Here is a 13,986-nt window from a genome sequence, read left to right as displayed (position 1 = left end):
TTATTTCTTCCGTGTATTGATGTCTGATGGCCAGACAAAAAAGAACGAAAAAAGGAGTTTAGAATCAGTGAATGTCAATGTCTACTCCTGGCACATGAACTACAACTTACTATGTGATGGTGTTAATTGGTGGGTTTTTGGGAGTTCATTCCGTCATGTAGATAGTGAAGTAAGAATGCCTTCTAGGCTTGAAACATTTTTAATATTGTATAAGAATTTCGATTGAGTTGTGAAAATCATGTAGATGGTCATGTGAGTTGTTTTATTCTTGGTACATTCATGGTTGGAGGTGGGGGAATTTAATCCTTGAATGTTTGTTTTGAAAACACTAGAAGATGGCAATCAATTTAGCTATGAGACATTTTATGAGTGAGAATATTTTTCGAGGCTTGGTTATTTTTAACAATGTATAAGAAATTAAACTTGTGGAATCTCATTTCATAGAGAAATTTTAAAATGGTTGGGGGTGGGATAATTTAAATCTTGAATGTTTTTGTTAGAAACCCTAAGAAATGTTAATCAATTGAGTTATAAGACTTTTGATATATGAGATATTTGTTGAGACTTGATTATTTTTAACAATGTATAAGAATTTTAAAGTTGTGGAAGCCCATTTTAGAAAGAAATTAAAAAAAAAAAAAAAGAATAAATAAAATTCTAGCTCTTGATATATGAGATATTTGTCGAGGCTTGGTTATTTTTAACAATGTGTAAATTTGAATTTATGGAAGCTCATTTCATAAAGAAAAATTAAAAAAAAAAAAAAAATTTGTTGCCTCAACTGAGCTATGAGACTCTTGATATGTGAGATATTTGTCAAGACTTGGCTATTTTTAACCATGTATAAGTTCAAAGTTGTTGAGGGGAAAATTTTTGATGTTCCCAAATAGAATATGGGATAGCCAAGCCGAAACTCAACGATGAACCCTTGAAATAAAGCTCAAAGGCTTTCGTTGTTGTGTAAGTCCGCCCAAGCAAGAGATGGAGGCTGCACCCTGACAAGAAGACAACAATAAAGCCCAATAAACATGTTACTGTTGTTAGTTTGTTATATTATTAGTCATTTTACAGCATCATAGTTCAAATCAGTCCTCTAGTGGTACAGTATTATCTCTAGTGGTAGGATAATTTCAGGTTAATAAGTGTATTTATATGGTAAAAATCATATTTTTTTTCCTTATTATTATTAAGTCAACATAAGGGAGAATTTCCATAGTTTCCAAAACATTATGACATTCATCATAATAATACTAAACAAGGATTAAAGGCACAAATAAAAGAGGAAAAAATGATGGAATGAAGAGAGAAAGAGCATGCCCAGCCGTGTGCATCGGTTGGTTAAGTTTGTCCCCCTTAATCATGCACTTAAATGATTTTCCCCATGTAATGCCCTTTTAGTTTTTTGTCAAACATGAGTGAGTTCGTGCCTTTCATAAGAATAGTTTTAAATATTAGCAATGTATGTCTTCAATGAGAATGATTTTAATATGAAGTCTTTGTGCCTTTTAAGAGAAAGGCCTTAGTATTGATGTCCATATGCCTTCCATGAGAAAGGGCTTTTGTAATGTGTTCTTGGAAGAATATTTTGATATGTTTTGAGATGTGTAGAGATGGTGAGAAATATATATATATATATATATTGTGAGATATGGTGTTTGTAATATGTATATGAATTATATATAGATATTTTGTTGGACATGGATCTTGTACATGTATACTTTGTGAGATATGGAGTTTAAAGATATATGAGAAGTATGTATGGGTATTTTGTGAGGAATGTGTTTGTAAAATATATGAGAGTGTGAGATAGATAATATGAAGGTTGAATATAGTAAGTACATGAGATTATTTGTGTTATGGGTTATGTTGTTTTCTAAGAAGGGAGATTTTGTATGAGAAATAAAGAATGAGATGGAGATGTGTTTTTGGGTAGCAAAAATGATAAAGTTTCAGAATAATGGAGTGTGGGAAAGATGGGTAATGGGTAATGGTGTGTTGTAATATGTGTGTTGTGTTGTTATCTATGAAGAGGGATTTTGTAAGAGAGATGGGGGAGTATGAAAATGTGTATGTGGCAACAAAATGAGTGAGGTTTCATAATAAGGGGGTGAGAGAGGTATGGCTCCCCCCCCCCCCCCCCTTTTGTGTGTAGCTTGGTTCCCTTTATATAGAGCCAAGCATGTAACTAGATCAGAACTTAGTTGAACGGAAAAATAGCAAATAAGGAAAAGTCATTGACAAAGTAAGTGGTTTCATTAGGGGGATTTTGTTTTTTAGCCAAAAAAAGAAATCTAGAGACTTTAAGGCTGATGTTATAACTGTAATAGCTATCAATCACAGCTGTTACAGCTGAAAGATGTCATCCAAATGACATCTTGCTTGGAGGAAAAAAATATTTGGCATTAAAATCATTTGGCCTAAAATGGCAAGATAATCTTTATGGGATCCTCTTGTTTTTGACAGCCAGCTGCTGGGATTGGGCATTAATAGGCAAATGACATCATTTTAGGACATGTGTCAATCTGCTGGAGCTTCTACAGCTTCTGCTGGAGCTGTTACAGCTTGTGCAAAAGCTGTTGTAGCTTCCACTGGAGCTATTATTGGTATTTTCGGCTAAGTCTCCTCTCTTGAAAAATTATGTGTTTAGTCCATATATAATTTAGTAAGTAATAGACTAGTTGGTTGATTTTTTATGAAGTCTTAGAGATGTAAATATGGTATTTTTGTATTTTAACCAAATCTTGGAGAGTAAGGAGAGCATTTAATGCTAGATATGAGATACTAATGTATATTTAGCCATATGCTTGGAATTGATTTATATGAAAATAATAATATAATTAATATGAAATGACATAATTATATTTAAAAACTCATATTATATGATGGACATTAATTTTTATGTAAAGAGCATGGGGAGTTTTATCATTTTAAGTGTTATGTGATACGAGAGACTTACCAAATGTTATCTATTGCACACTGACCCGTCAGAATTCAGGGAATTGGGGAAGACATGCCAAGCAACATGCTTTCCTTTATCAACTTTGAACCACTGGAACTTTACTGAACATACTTCTTGGCCATCCAAATCATGACTCCCAAATTTCACCCGATGAGACTCATGAGCTTGGATCATGAGCTAAAAATGAGATGTTGTGCCATGAGGTTGAACTATGGGCTTTGATGAGATTATATCACCATGAGTTTTGGACCATGGGTTTCGGCATTACTTTTGTGAATATGGACTCTTTTGGGCTTTAAAATAGATTTTTCCCAAAATCCATGATAGTTTTGACGTGGTGCGGGTCGCCAATGAAATGAAGCCATGTGGTATGGAAAATTTGTCCTCAACAAAAGTCATGGAAGCTCATTTCATAAAGAAATTAAAAAAACAAATAAACAAAGAGGCTTGATATATGAGATATTTATCGAGAATTGGTTAGTTTTAACAACAATATATAAGTTCGAAGTCATGGAAACTCATCTCATAAAAAGAATTTAAAAATATATATAAAATTTTATAGAAGCTTGATATGTGAGATATTTGTCAAGACTTGGCTAGTTTTAACAATTTATAAGTTTGAAGTCATGGAAGCTCATTTCATAAAGAAAATTAAAAAAAAAAAAAAAAAATGTTTAAAAAGGAAGCTCATTTCATAAAGAAATTTTTTATAAAAAATTTGTTGCCTCAATTGAGCTACAAGACTCTTGATATGTGAGATATATGTCGAGGCTTAATATGTGAAATATTTGTCAAGACTTGGCTATTTTTAACAATGTATAAGTTCAAAGTCATGGAAGCTCATTTCATAAAGAAATTAAAAAGGCTTGAAATATGAGATGTTTATCGAGACTTGGTTAGTTTTAACAACAATGTATAAGTTCAAAGTCATGGAAACTCATTTCATAAAAAAATATAAAATTTTAAAGAGGCTTGATATGTGAGATATTTGTCAAGACTTTGCTAGTTTTAACAATTTATAAGTTTGAAGTCATGGAAGTTTATTTCATAAAGAAAATTAAAAAAAAAAAAAAAGGTTTAAAAAGGGAGCTCATTTCATGAAGATATATATATATATATATATATATTTTTTTTTTTAATTTTGTTGCCTCAACTAAGCTACGAGACTCTTGATATGTGAGATATATGTCAAGGCTTCATATGTGAGATATTTGTCAAGACTTGGCTATTTTTAACAATGTATAAATTCAAAGTCATGGAAGCTCATTTCATTAAAAAAAATTAAAAAGGTTTGATATATGAGATATTTATCAAGACTTGGCTAGTTTTAACGACAATGTATAAGTTTGAAGTCATGGAAACTCATTTCATAAAAAAAATTAAAAAAAATATATAAAATTTTAAAAAGGCTTGATATGTGAGATATGAAGTCATGGAAACTCATTTCATAAAAAAAATTAAAAAAAAAAATTTAAAGAGGCTTGATATATGAGATATTTGTCGACACTTGGCTAATTTTAACAATTTATAAGTTTGAATTTGAAGTCATGGAAGCTCATTTCATAAAGAAAATTTAAAAATAAAAATGTTGAGATATGAAGTCATGGAAACTCATTTCATAAAAAAAAAAAATTTAAAAATATAAAATTTTAAAGAGGCTTGATATGTGAGAAATTTGTTAACACTTGACTAATTTTAACAATTTATAAGTTTGAAAGTTTGAAGTCATGGAAGCTCATTTCATAAAGAAATTTTAAAAAAAAAAAATGTTAAAAAAATTCCGTAAATTTAAAAATAAAAATGTTGAGATATGAAGTCATGGAAACTCATTTCATAAAAAAAAAAATTTTAAAATATAAAATTTTAAAGAGGCTTGATATGTGAGAAATTTGTTGACACTTGACTAATTTTAACAATTTATAAGTTTGAAAGTTTGAAGTCATGGAAGCTCATTTCATAAAGAAATTTTTTTAAAAAAAATTCCGTTGCCGGGAATCGAACCCGGGTCTCCTGGGTGAAAGCCAGATATCCTAACCGCTGGACGACAACGGAATTCTTGTTGCTTTGAAAGTCCTAATTAATAATTTATATGCTTAATAAATCACGTTGGACTACTCCCGCGCGACGCCAGTTCTGGGCTGAGCGTCTAACCAACTGCTGTTAGCCTTTAACTAATCTAGCAGACCCAACTATCTATTGTGTCGCCAGATTATATTGTGTTATTCCTAGTCCGGATTTATAAAGTTAGTTATGAATTCAAATTTTTTATTTAAAATATCTCAAATCTAATTATAATCTTTATTCTTAAAAAATAAAAAAAATATGATTAAAATTGTAATTCAACAAATTTCAAAAACAAGAAAAAACTACCAAAGAAACTTTTTTTCCTAAATTTTAGCACATCTTCTATTTAAATATATTATATGCGTGTTTGACACATTTTTTCCTAAAAACGAGCGCACTAAATCTAGTAGTTTACTAATTTTCAAATCCTAAATTTCCTTCCTGTATAATCTCATTAACAACAGATAAATTCAAATTGAAAAACTATATTAAACTCAAAATAACAAAAGACACTCATCGCACATGTGGAGCGCGTGTGATAAGGTTAGTATGGTTTAAGGAAATGAACTGATGTATCTTATTACTCCAATATTATTCTACAAATTGGACCATGTGCTGGACCTGAAATGGATTCATGGGGGGTGTCGTTGGTAGGATATTCTAGTAATCAAAACTATGTGATTAAATTAATTCTCCTTTAAATGTTGTAGGTTGGGGACTCCTTCTCTTTCTTCTTCAAAATCCAATTTATGTTATTGTTCATAAATAAATTTATAATGAATGATTGAATCAGATTTTAAATTGTAAACCACACTTTTTTTTTCCTCTATAGTCCCAGGGACATCAATTTCTTTGCCATTTTCATGGATCCCACCATATATTAATAGTATAGTAACTCAGTATAAGTTTTTTTTTTTTTTTTTTTTGCCAGGTAGTATAAGTTGAGTGAATAGAATTGTGTAGCATTTAAAAAATTGTGTACAATAAATATACAAAATTGTTTACATTAGCTGAAAATTTGTGTACCTTGAATGTATAAAATTGTGTACAATCTAGAAAATTGTGGATTTTGAATATATAAAATTGTGCACATTCCTTGAACAAATGTATACATGAAATGTATGAAATTGTGTATATTGAATTTACAGAATTGCTTACATTTTTAAAACTTATGTTTGTTGAATGTACAAAATTTTATACATAATGTGAAAATTTTGTACGTTTAACGTATAGAATTGTGTACATTGATTGTACATATGTGCTTACATTTTAAAAAATTATGTATGTTAAATATACAAAATGAAAATTATTTGAAAATTTGTGTACGTTGAATGTATAGAATTGTGTAAACTTTTTAAAATTGTTTATATTAAATATACAGAATTGTGTACATATTTTGAAAATTTGGGCCAAAAATGGGTGTGAGAGACCTCGAAAGTTGCCTCTCAAAAAAAAGAGAGATTTTTGGATTGCTTTTTAGGGCACCTCTCTTTTTGGGTAAGTGGTATGGAGACGCCACTTATTTTTTTATACAAAAAATAAGAAAAACTAAATACATGACTGAATTATTCTCTTCATTAATTGAATAAAAAATTACATATTTGGAAAATTGAAAAATTACATGGCTTTGGGTCCTAGTTACAAACTACCAAATAATTACATGGCTTTTTGTCCTAGTTACATTCTACCCAAAATAAAAAGTAGAGACAAGGCTTAAATCTACTTAACCAAATACCTAAATCCGGAGGCTAGGTTACAGAATGGAAAAGTGTTAGGCATCCATTCCGTCCAGATAGAGTTTGGTCTTCTAGACTCTTGTGACTAATGTACATTTTTATGCATGTCATGAATGATATATGTTGAACATGTTAAATAAAGATTAAATCACATAAATTTATTTATGAATAAAGTCTCTTCTTTTGTTTAAAAAATTTAGATCTGTTTTGATTGGTAAAAAAAATTGATTTTGATTTGTCAAAATATTAGATCTGTTTTGTATGATGTAGAAAAAGGTGATTTTTGGAGATAAAAATTCAGATTTGTGTTTATTACATAAAATAAAGTTTTTTGATTTAAAAAAATATTAGATTTGTTTTTAAGAACTAAAAAAAAGTTGTTTTGGTTTGTAAAAGATCAGATCTATTTTGTGATAATAAAGAAAATTGTTTTTTGATGACAAAAAAATCAGATCTGTTTTTTTTATATATTTTTTTACAAAAATATGGAAAAGATTGTTTAAGAAGAGAGTTTCACTCATAACATAAATTTATGCAACATTAATTAACAAAAACAAACACAAACACAAACACAATCATGTTTAATGTTTTTCTTTATTTCAAAATTTGCATATGTTAAAAATTCAGATCTACATCTAAGAAAGATGTAGATCCGTTTTAAATTTCAAGAAACAACGTTGATCATATGCAAATTATTGGAATTAAGGAAGAGATCATAACAATTATATGAACAAAATCAAGATCATGCTTTAACCAGACAATGATTAACAATTCATGTTATGGATAAAGGAAAACATGCATCATCATAAATAAGAATCATAAAAAGAATAGGGTGATTGAAAGCAACCTCCTGCATGAGCACTCCTTGTTCTTGAGAGGATGTTTTAGGGTTCAAAGAAATTTATTTGGTTATCTTTGAAACCTAAAAACCCTAATTTTAGCAGCAAATCTCAGAGAGGATCAGCAAATATCAGCAATTTGAGAGCCTCAAAACGTATGCCTCTCAAAGCGTCAAAAAAAGGTGCTGAATTATGAGACCCAGCCTCTATTTATAGAGGCCAAAAGACTCTAAAAAATAGCTCCGATGTGTAGAACACGAATTGGGACTCATCCTTTTGTGAAAAGATTGAAAAGGGTGTGCCTTATTGTCACCCGAAGGACATTGGGCCAAAGCCCAAAAGGGGGAAATTTGGCCTTTTTAAAGTGCCGTTCGACACTCCAAAAGTGCCGAATGGGCTCTTGGAAACCAAACATTCTTCCTTGTTCGGGTGCATTTTGGACTCTCCTTCTAGGGTTTTTTGATCCGATCCCCGCAACTAAACATGTTTTCATTCTTAGTCTATGTTTATTTATTTATTTATTTATTTATTTATTTTTTATCTCTTTTCTAGATAATTCAGGCTTTTTTCAAGAACAAATATCTTGTAGATAAATACCCTAAAATAAATCTTGATAAAGTTCAGATTATCCACAATTTTATTGTTATCCATTCATCCCTTTTATTCCTATGCATGCATCCCTATTTTAAACACTAATTATCAACCAATCACAAAATTATTTAATTAATTCTAATTGCTCAACTAATTAGAACTAATTTAAATTGATAATGTGTAGTCGACTCTACCTAGACACAATGCATGTTGATCATGCAACTTGATCATGCGATATCTTTCGATCCGATGGTCCGATTTGGAAACCGGACACACCATTATGACCGTTAGAATCTCAAGATCATTTTTATGATATGCAATAAATGAATTAATGCATATAGTGCAAAGACAAATTGATGCGTGTAATACAAGAACAAATTGATGCGTGCAATCATGATTTTTGGGGTACATGGATAGTCATTCAAGTCATTCTCCTTGATTAAATTATGGGTGCAAATTTGAGTGTCTACAATGGGCATTTTCCCATTTCGTCCAAAACAAGTACCAAAATGTTCATATTCTGAAACTATTTAGCCCTATGCCCCTATTTTAAACTTGATTTTCTAAAAATCAAGTTTCAATGAAAAACTCGATTTTCAGAAAATCGAGTTATAGGCAAAAAACTAAAAAAAAAAAAAAATTACATGGAACTTGAGTTCCATGTAACATTTTGCAAGTAACTCGATTTTCATTATATCGAGTTTCAAAATAGGGGCATTTTGCTAGATAGTTTCAGAATAGAGGCATTTTGTTACTTGTTTTGGGCGAAAGGGGTAAATGCCCATTTTGGCCTGAAATTTTGTATACATTGAATATACTGAATTGTGTATGTAGGGACACGATTCTCAAACGGCCCAACAGTGACGTTGGGCTCGCGCGTGGAGGATCCCTCACAATAAAATTTGTAGAGAGTGGGCTTGAAAGGCTAGCGTCTGGTCATGGGGCGTTGGTCCAAACCGGACTTTAGGGAAATTCAGATAGAAAAAGGCTTCAGACTGGATATCCAAGCCCTACAACTTTGTAACTTGAGGGATTGGACTCCTCGGATCATGGCCGAGGAGCACTAACGCCTTTCTCCGGTTACCCGGCGGTGGGTTTTTCGTAGTGGCGTACATTTATTATCTGGGCATTCTCATCCCTGGAGTTTTCTCCAGGAAGTGAGATGAGCCCCCCCCCCCTTTCTTTGTTACCTTACGTTTTCTTTTATACTAGCCTACGTTCGTTGTCCTTCGTCCACATGTAGGGTCGACTTTTCCAGGACAGATATTTGTCCCGTCAGTCTAATCCCGAAATGGTTGGAGATGGTCAATAAAGCCTAAGAATCCGGTTCTATCAGGTGCAATGTCATATCAATGAAGGGTATTAAGGACTATTTCCCCGAGATATTTTCTGATATTTTAAGTTTGCTTGTATGCCACTTTCATCAATGAGACTTTGGGTCTGCCGAGGACTAAGCTGTCCTCGGCTGTATCTTCGGGCCACTTTGGGCTTACTATTTTTGAGCCTGGGCCCTGGCCTCCTTCAGTTTGGGGCCTGTGGACTCCCCATAAGCGAGCGGGCCGAGCCTACAAACTATCGTGCCCCACATTAGCCCCTCAAAACCCTGCTGTCCAACGTCTTGGTTGGAAAGGTGGGTTTTGGTAATATCAAGCCTTTATTGCGGTTCATTCAATTCAGCCCTTGATCAACGTTGGCGACTCTTCACCTCCCCGAGGAATGCGCCGGTCTACAAGACGTTTCCCTCAATTTGCGCACGTCGCCATTATGCCGTTTGGTTATCTGAAGCGTGCCTTTAATATCTTCCCATTTACGAGACCTCCCAGATCTAACGGTTACTGATGGCGTGGGAGAACGAAACGGCGCGTTCTTCTTTATAGATTTCCCTGGGGATCTGAACGTGATATATACCCTTTTCTTCGTTCCCTATATAAAGAGAGAAGACAAAAGGCGATTTTCTCATATCTGAATCCCTCAGGCCCTTCTCAGAGTTCACTTCTTCCATCTGGTTATTCCCTATCCAATAATACATCCACCATAGTAGTCAGTCATGAATAAACCCTTCCTCTCCCAGAAACGCCATGTCCTAACAAAACTTGAGATGGCTCGGTCGGGGCAAGGATGGCGGAGACTCAAGATTTGCCTCCCTATTCTTTTAGCCAAAATCCGAAGCAGGGACTCGTCACATCCCACTTTCGGTGTGACTGAGTTGAAAACCTCCATTATCATCTCCACCCGCTCTCTCATGAGCATACCTAATATGGCTCCAGTGTGCTAAGAGTTAGGATTGAGGCAGGGACTAAATGCCCTTGCTTCTTCCTCTCTTTGTTCACTGGCGCCATCCTTTGACTCCCCTTCTCCCTCTTTTGCTCCTTTCTTTTTCTTTTCATTTCTTCCCTCTTCTTCTCCTCCTTCCTGCTCATGTCCTCCATCTTCTTTTTCCTTTGCACTCCTCAGCGACAAAAGCTTGCTGAAGTGCTTCCATGTGTTCCAATTCTTCTTCCTTCCCCTTCATCTTTTCTATATAAGGTTCTTCTCCTGATATGAGCAGTACTGAGGCAGAGATTTTAGAGAGACTTTGAAGGCGAGTTTAAAGGACACCTGATTGTTTACTTATCTGTATTACGGATGTTATTATTGCTTCGGTAGTTCATTTTTTGTATTGGCTTGTTTAAGCCCTTCCTTGTACATTGTAATAATTTTTCATATTAATAAAGGTTATTGTTATTCTATTTCGTATGTTATGTTCATATGTTTTAATAAATTTGCAAGCACTGCTCGGTACAATAGTATAGCATTTGAATCAATGACAACTAAGGCCAAAATACTTGCTAATAAAAAGACGCCACAATAACTTCAACAAAATTATTATTCGACATAACGATCCAACTGGTGAGGAACGAGACTTACCGTAAAATTAGCCGAGATGGGGACTAAGTGCTCGATAAGGTGTAAGAAGTAGTTATCCGAGGACATGTCACCCTCCCGATGAACAGTTTCCTTAGGCTGACGATCATCAGGTCGTTTCGCCATCTTCTTAACACACTGGCCTTAACCTTTTCCAGTATTTAAGCCGAGAAACTTCTCCATCCGAGTAGTTGATTTCCCAAAAGGCCTGAGTCCGAGGACTTCGCACAGCCTGGGTTTTGTTTAGGACTTATGCTTTTTCTTTTAGGTACTTGGTTTCCCCCATAGGCTTGAGTCCGAGGACCATGCAAGTCCTAGGTTCTGTCCAAGACTTATGTTTTTTCTCAGTACTTGGTTTCCCCACAGGCTTGAGTCCGAGGACCATGCAAGTCCTAGGTTCTGTCCAAGACTTATGTTTTTTCTTCTTTTATGTTCCTGGTTTCCCCTTAGGCTTGAGTCCGAGGACCATGCAAGTCCTAGGTTCTGTCCAAGACTTATGTTTTTTCTCAGTACTTGGTTTCCCCATAGGCTTGAGTCCGAGGACCATGCAAGTCCTAGGTTCTGTCCAAGACTCTTTGAGTTCAAATTCTCCCTTTCATCGGGCATTTCTCGAGGCGCCGAGCAGGGGTTGTCCTTGGCATCGACTATTCCTCGGTGTGGGCCACAGTCCCTGGGCCCTCACTCAAAGCGGGCCTGGGCCGCGAATTCAATTACCCCACGAATTAAGAGATATTTCTGCAACCTCTGGCCACGCAGTACTCTCTGACGTCCCAATGATCGAGGTGCGCCTTAACGAGGCTTCTTTAATCTTGTGGTTGCAGTTGACGTTGGAAGTTGAGCCAGAACCATTTTGTCTGTAGCGTTCCTTGGGACGCCGCGTGAGTTGACTGCCACCACCTTGTCTTTTCAAATAAATAGGAGGGAGAGAGAGTTGCTTTATATACGCACCAATCCTTTAGTTTTCTCCCACATCATAAATCCCATATCTGGCGCTATCCTCCCTTAGCATAACATGTTTAGGGCGAGGGTTGGGAAGAAAGAACTCTCTCCGCCGCAGAAGCACCGTGTCCTCATGAGACTCAAAATGGTAAGGTATGGGCACAGGAAGCATAAGTTCAGGAGAATACTCCATTTCGACCGAGGGGAAAGGGTGTTTCTCCCCCTTTTAGTCAAAATCCGAAGCAGGTCCTGTTCATGCCAGAATCTTGGCGTGTCAGAAGAAAGATTCTCCGCCATCAGCGCCCTTGCCTTGTGGCAGGCAAATATTTAGAGAAAGCCCCTCAACTTCCAACTCCCTACACCTTTCCTTCAGCGGTGTCAGACTCAAGTTGGGTCTCTTTTGCTGTTTGAGTTGTGGGCATGTGAAAGCATTGAGGAAGAACAAGGTCTTGGAGCTGTAGCCAACCTCTCCTCTGATCTACTTCCTCAGCTTTATTTTATTCTCTTGTATCTTCCTTTCTTTTTGGTTATGTAGTGAGCTTTGACACAAACTGATTCCAGCTTTTCATTGTACGCTGTACTATTTCTTTGTTTTAGTAAAAATGGAAATTTCTTTACTTGTTTTGGATACTGTTCCTTTGACAACACTACTTTATGAATGGGTGTGCCCTATGTGTGTGTTTCTTCAAGAATATTTAGAGCAAAATAGCTTGAAACATAATCTAACTAACTCCAATTTATCAATACTACTAGGCATTATATCGATAATTCATAGTAAATCAAACTTAGGAAACTAACCGGGATAACAGTTGAATATTCTGTGATAAGTGCGTGAATACCGTCCAAGGCTGATAATCTCTAAATAATCCATCCGAGCAATCGACTGGGAAGTAGGGAACTCCGATGGTGCTTTTGTGTACTTGGTTTCCCCATAGGCTTGAGTCCGAGGACCATACAAGGCCTTGGTTCTGTCCAAAACTTGTAAGATATCTTTTTTGTACTTGGTTTCCCCATAGGCTTGGGTCCGAGGACCATACAAGACCTTGGTTCTGTCCAAAACTTGTAAGATATCTTTTTTGTACTTGGTTTCCCCATAGGCTTGGGTCCGAGGACCATGCAAGGCCTTGGTTCTGTCCAAAACTTGTAAGATTTCTTTTCTGTACTTGGTTTCCCCATAGGCTTGGGTCCGAGGACCATGCAAGGCCTTGGTTCTGTCCAAAACTTGTAAGGTATCTTTTTTGTACTTGGTTTTCCCATAGGCTTGGGTCCGAGGACCATGCAAGGCCTTGGTTCTGTTCAAAACTTGTAAGATATCTTTTTTGTACTTGGTTTCCCCATAGGCTTGGGTCCGAGGACCATGCAAGGCCTTGGTTCTGTCCAAAACTTGTAAGATTTCTTTTCTGTACTTGGTTTCCCCATAGGCTTGGGTCCGAGGACCATGCAAGGCCTTGGTTCTGTCCAAAACTTGTAAGATTTCTTTTCTGTACTTGGTTTCCCCATAGGCTTGGGTCCGAGGACCATGCAAGGCCCTGGTTCTGTCCAAAACTTGTAAGATTTCTTGTGAGATTTCTTTTTTGTATTTGGTTTCCCCATAGGCTTGGGTCCGAGGACCATGCAAGGCCTTGGTTCTGTCCAAAACTTGTAAGATATCTTTTTTGTACTTGGTTTCCCCATAGGCTTGGGTCCGAGGACCATACAAGGCTTTGATTCTGTCCAAAACTTGTAAGATTTCTTTTTTGTACTTGGTTTCCCCATAGGCTTGGGTCCGAGGACCATACAAGGCCTTGGTTCTGTCCAAAACTTGTAAGATTTCTTTTTTGTACTTGGTTTCCCCATAGGCTTGGGTCCGAGGACCATGCAAGGCCTTGGTTCTGTCCAAAACTTGTAAGATTTCTTTTTTGTACTTGGTTTCCCCATAGGCTTGGGTCCGAGGACCATGCAAGGCCTTGGTTCT

At 35.4% G+C, this 13,986-nt stretch overlaps 1 non-coding gene across 1 annotated transcript; it reads right to left on the bottom strand.

The window, feature by feature from the left end:
- Window positions 1-4,939: 4,939 nt before the first annotated feature.
- TRNAE-UUC (transfer RNA glutamic acid (anticodon UUC)) lies at window positions 4,940-5,011 on the bottom strand. Its single transcript has one exon. It is a non-coding gene; the product is annotated as a tRNA-Glu (tRNA).
- Window positions 5,012-13,986: the final 8,975 nt, after the last annotated feature.

The sequence above is a fragment of the Quercus robur genome, chromosome 6 (genome assembly GCF_932294415.1).
Source record: "Quercus robur chromosome 6, dhQueRobu3.1, whole genome shotgun sequence".
Classification (NCBI taxonomy): Eukaryota; Viridiplantae; Streptophyta; class Magnoliopsida; order Fagales; family Fagaceae; genus Quercus; species Quercus robur.
This window is presented reverse-complemented; position numbering and strand designations above follow the sequence as displayed.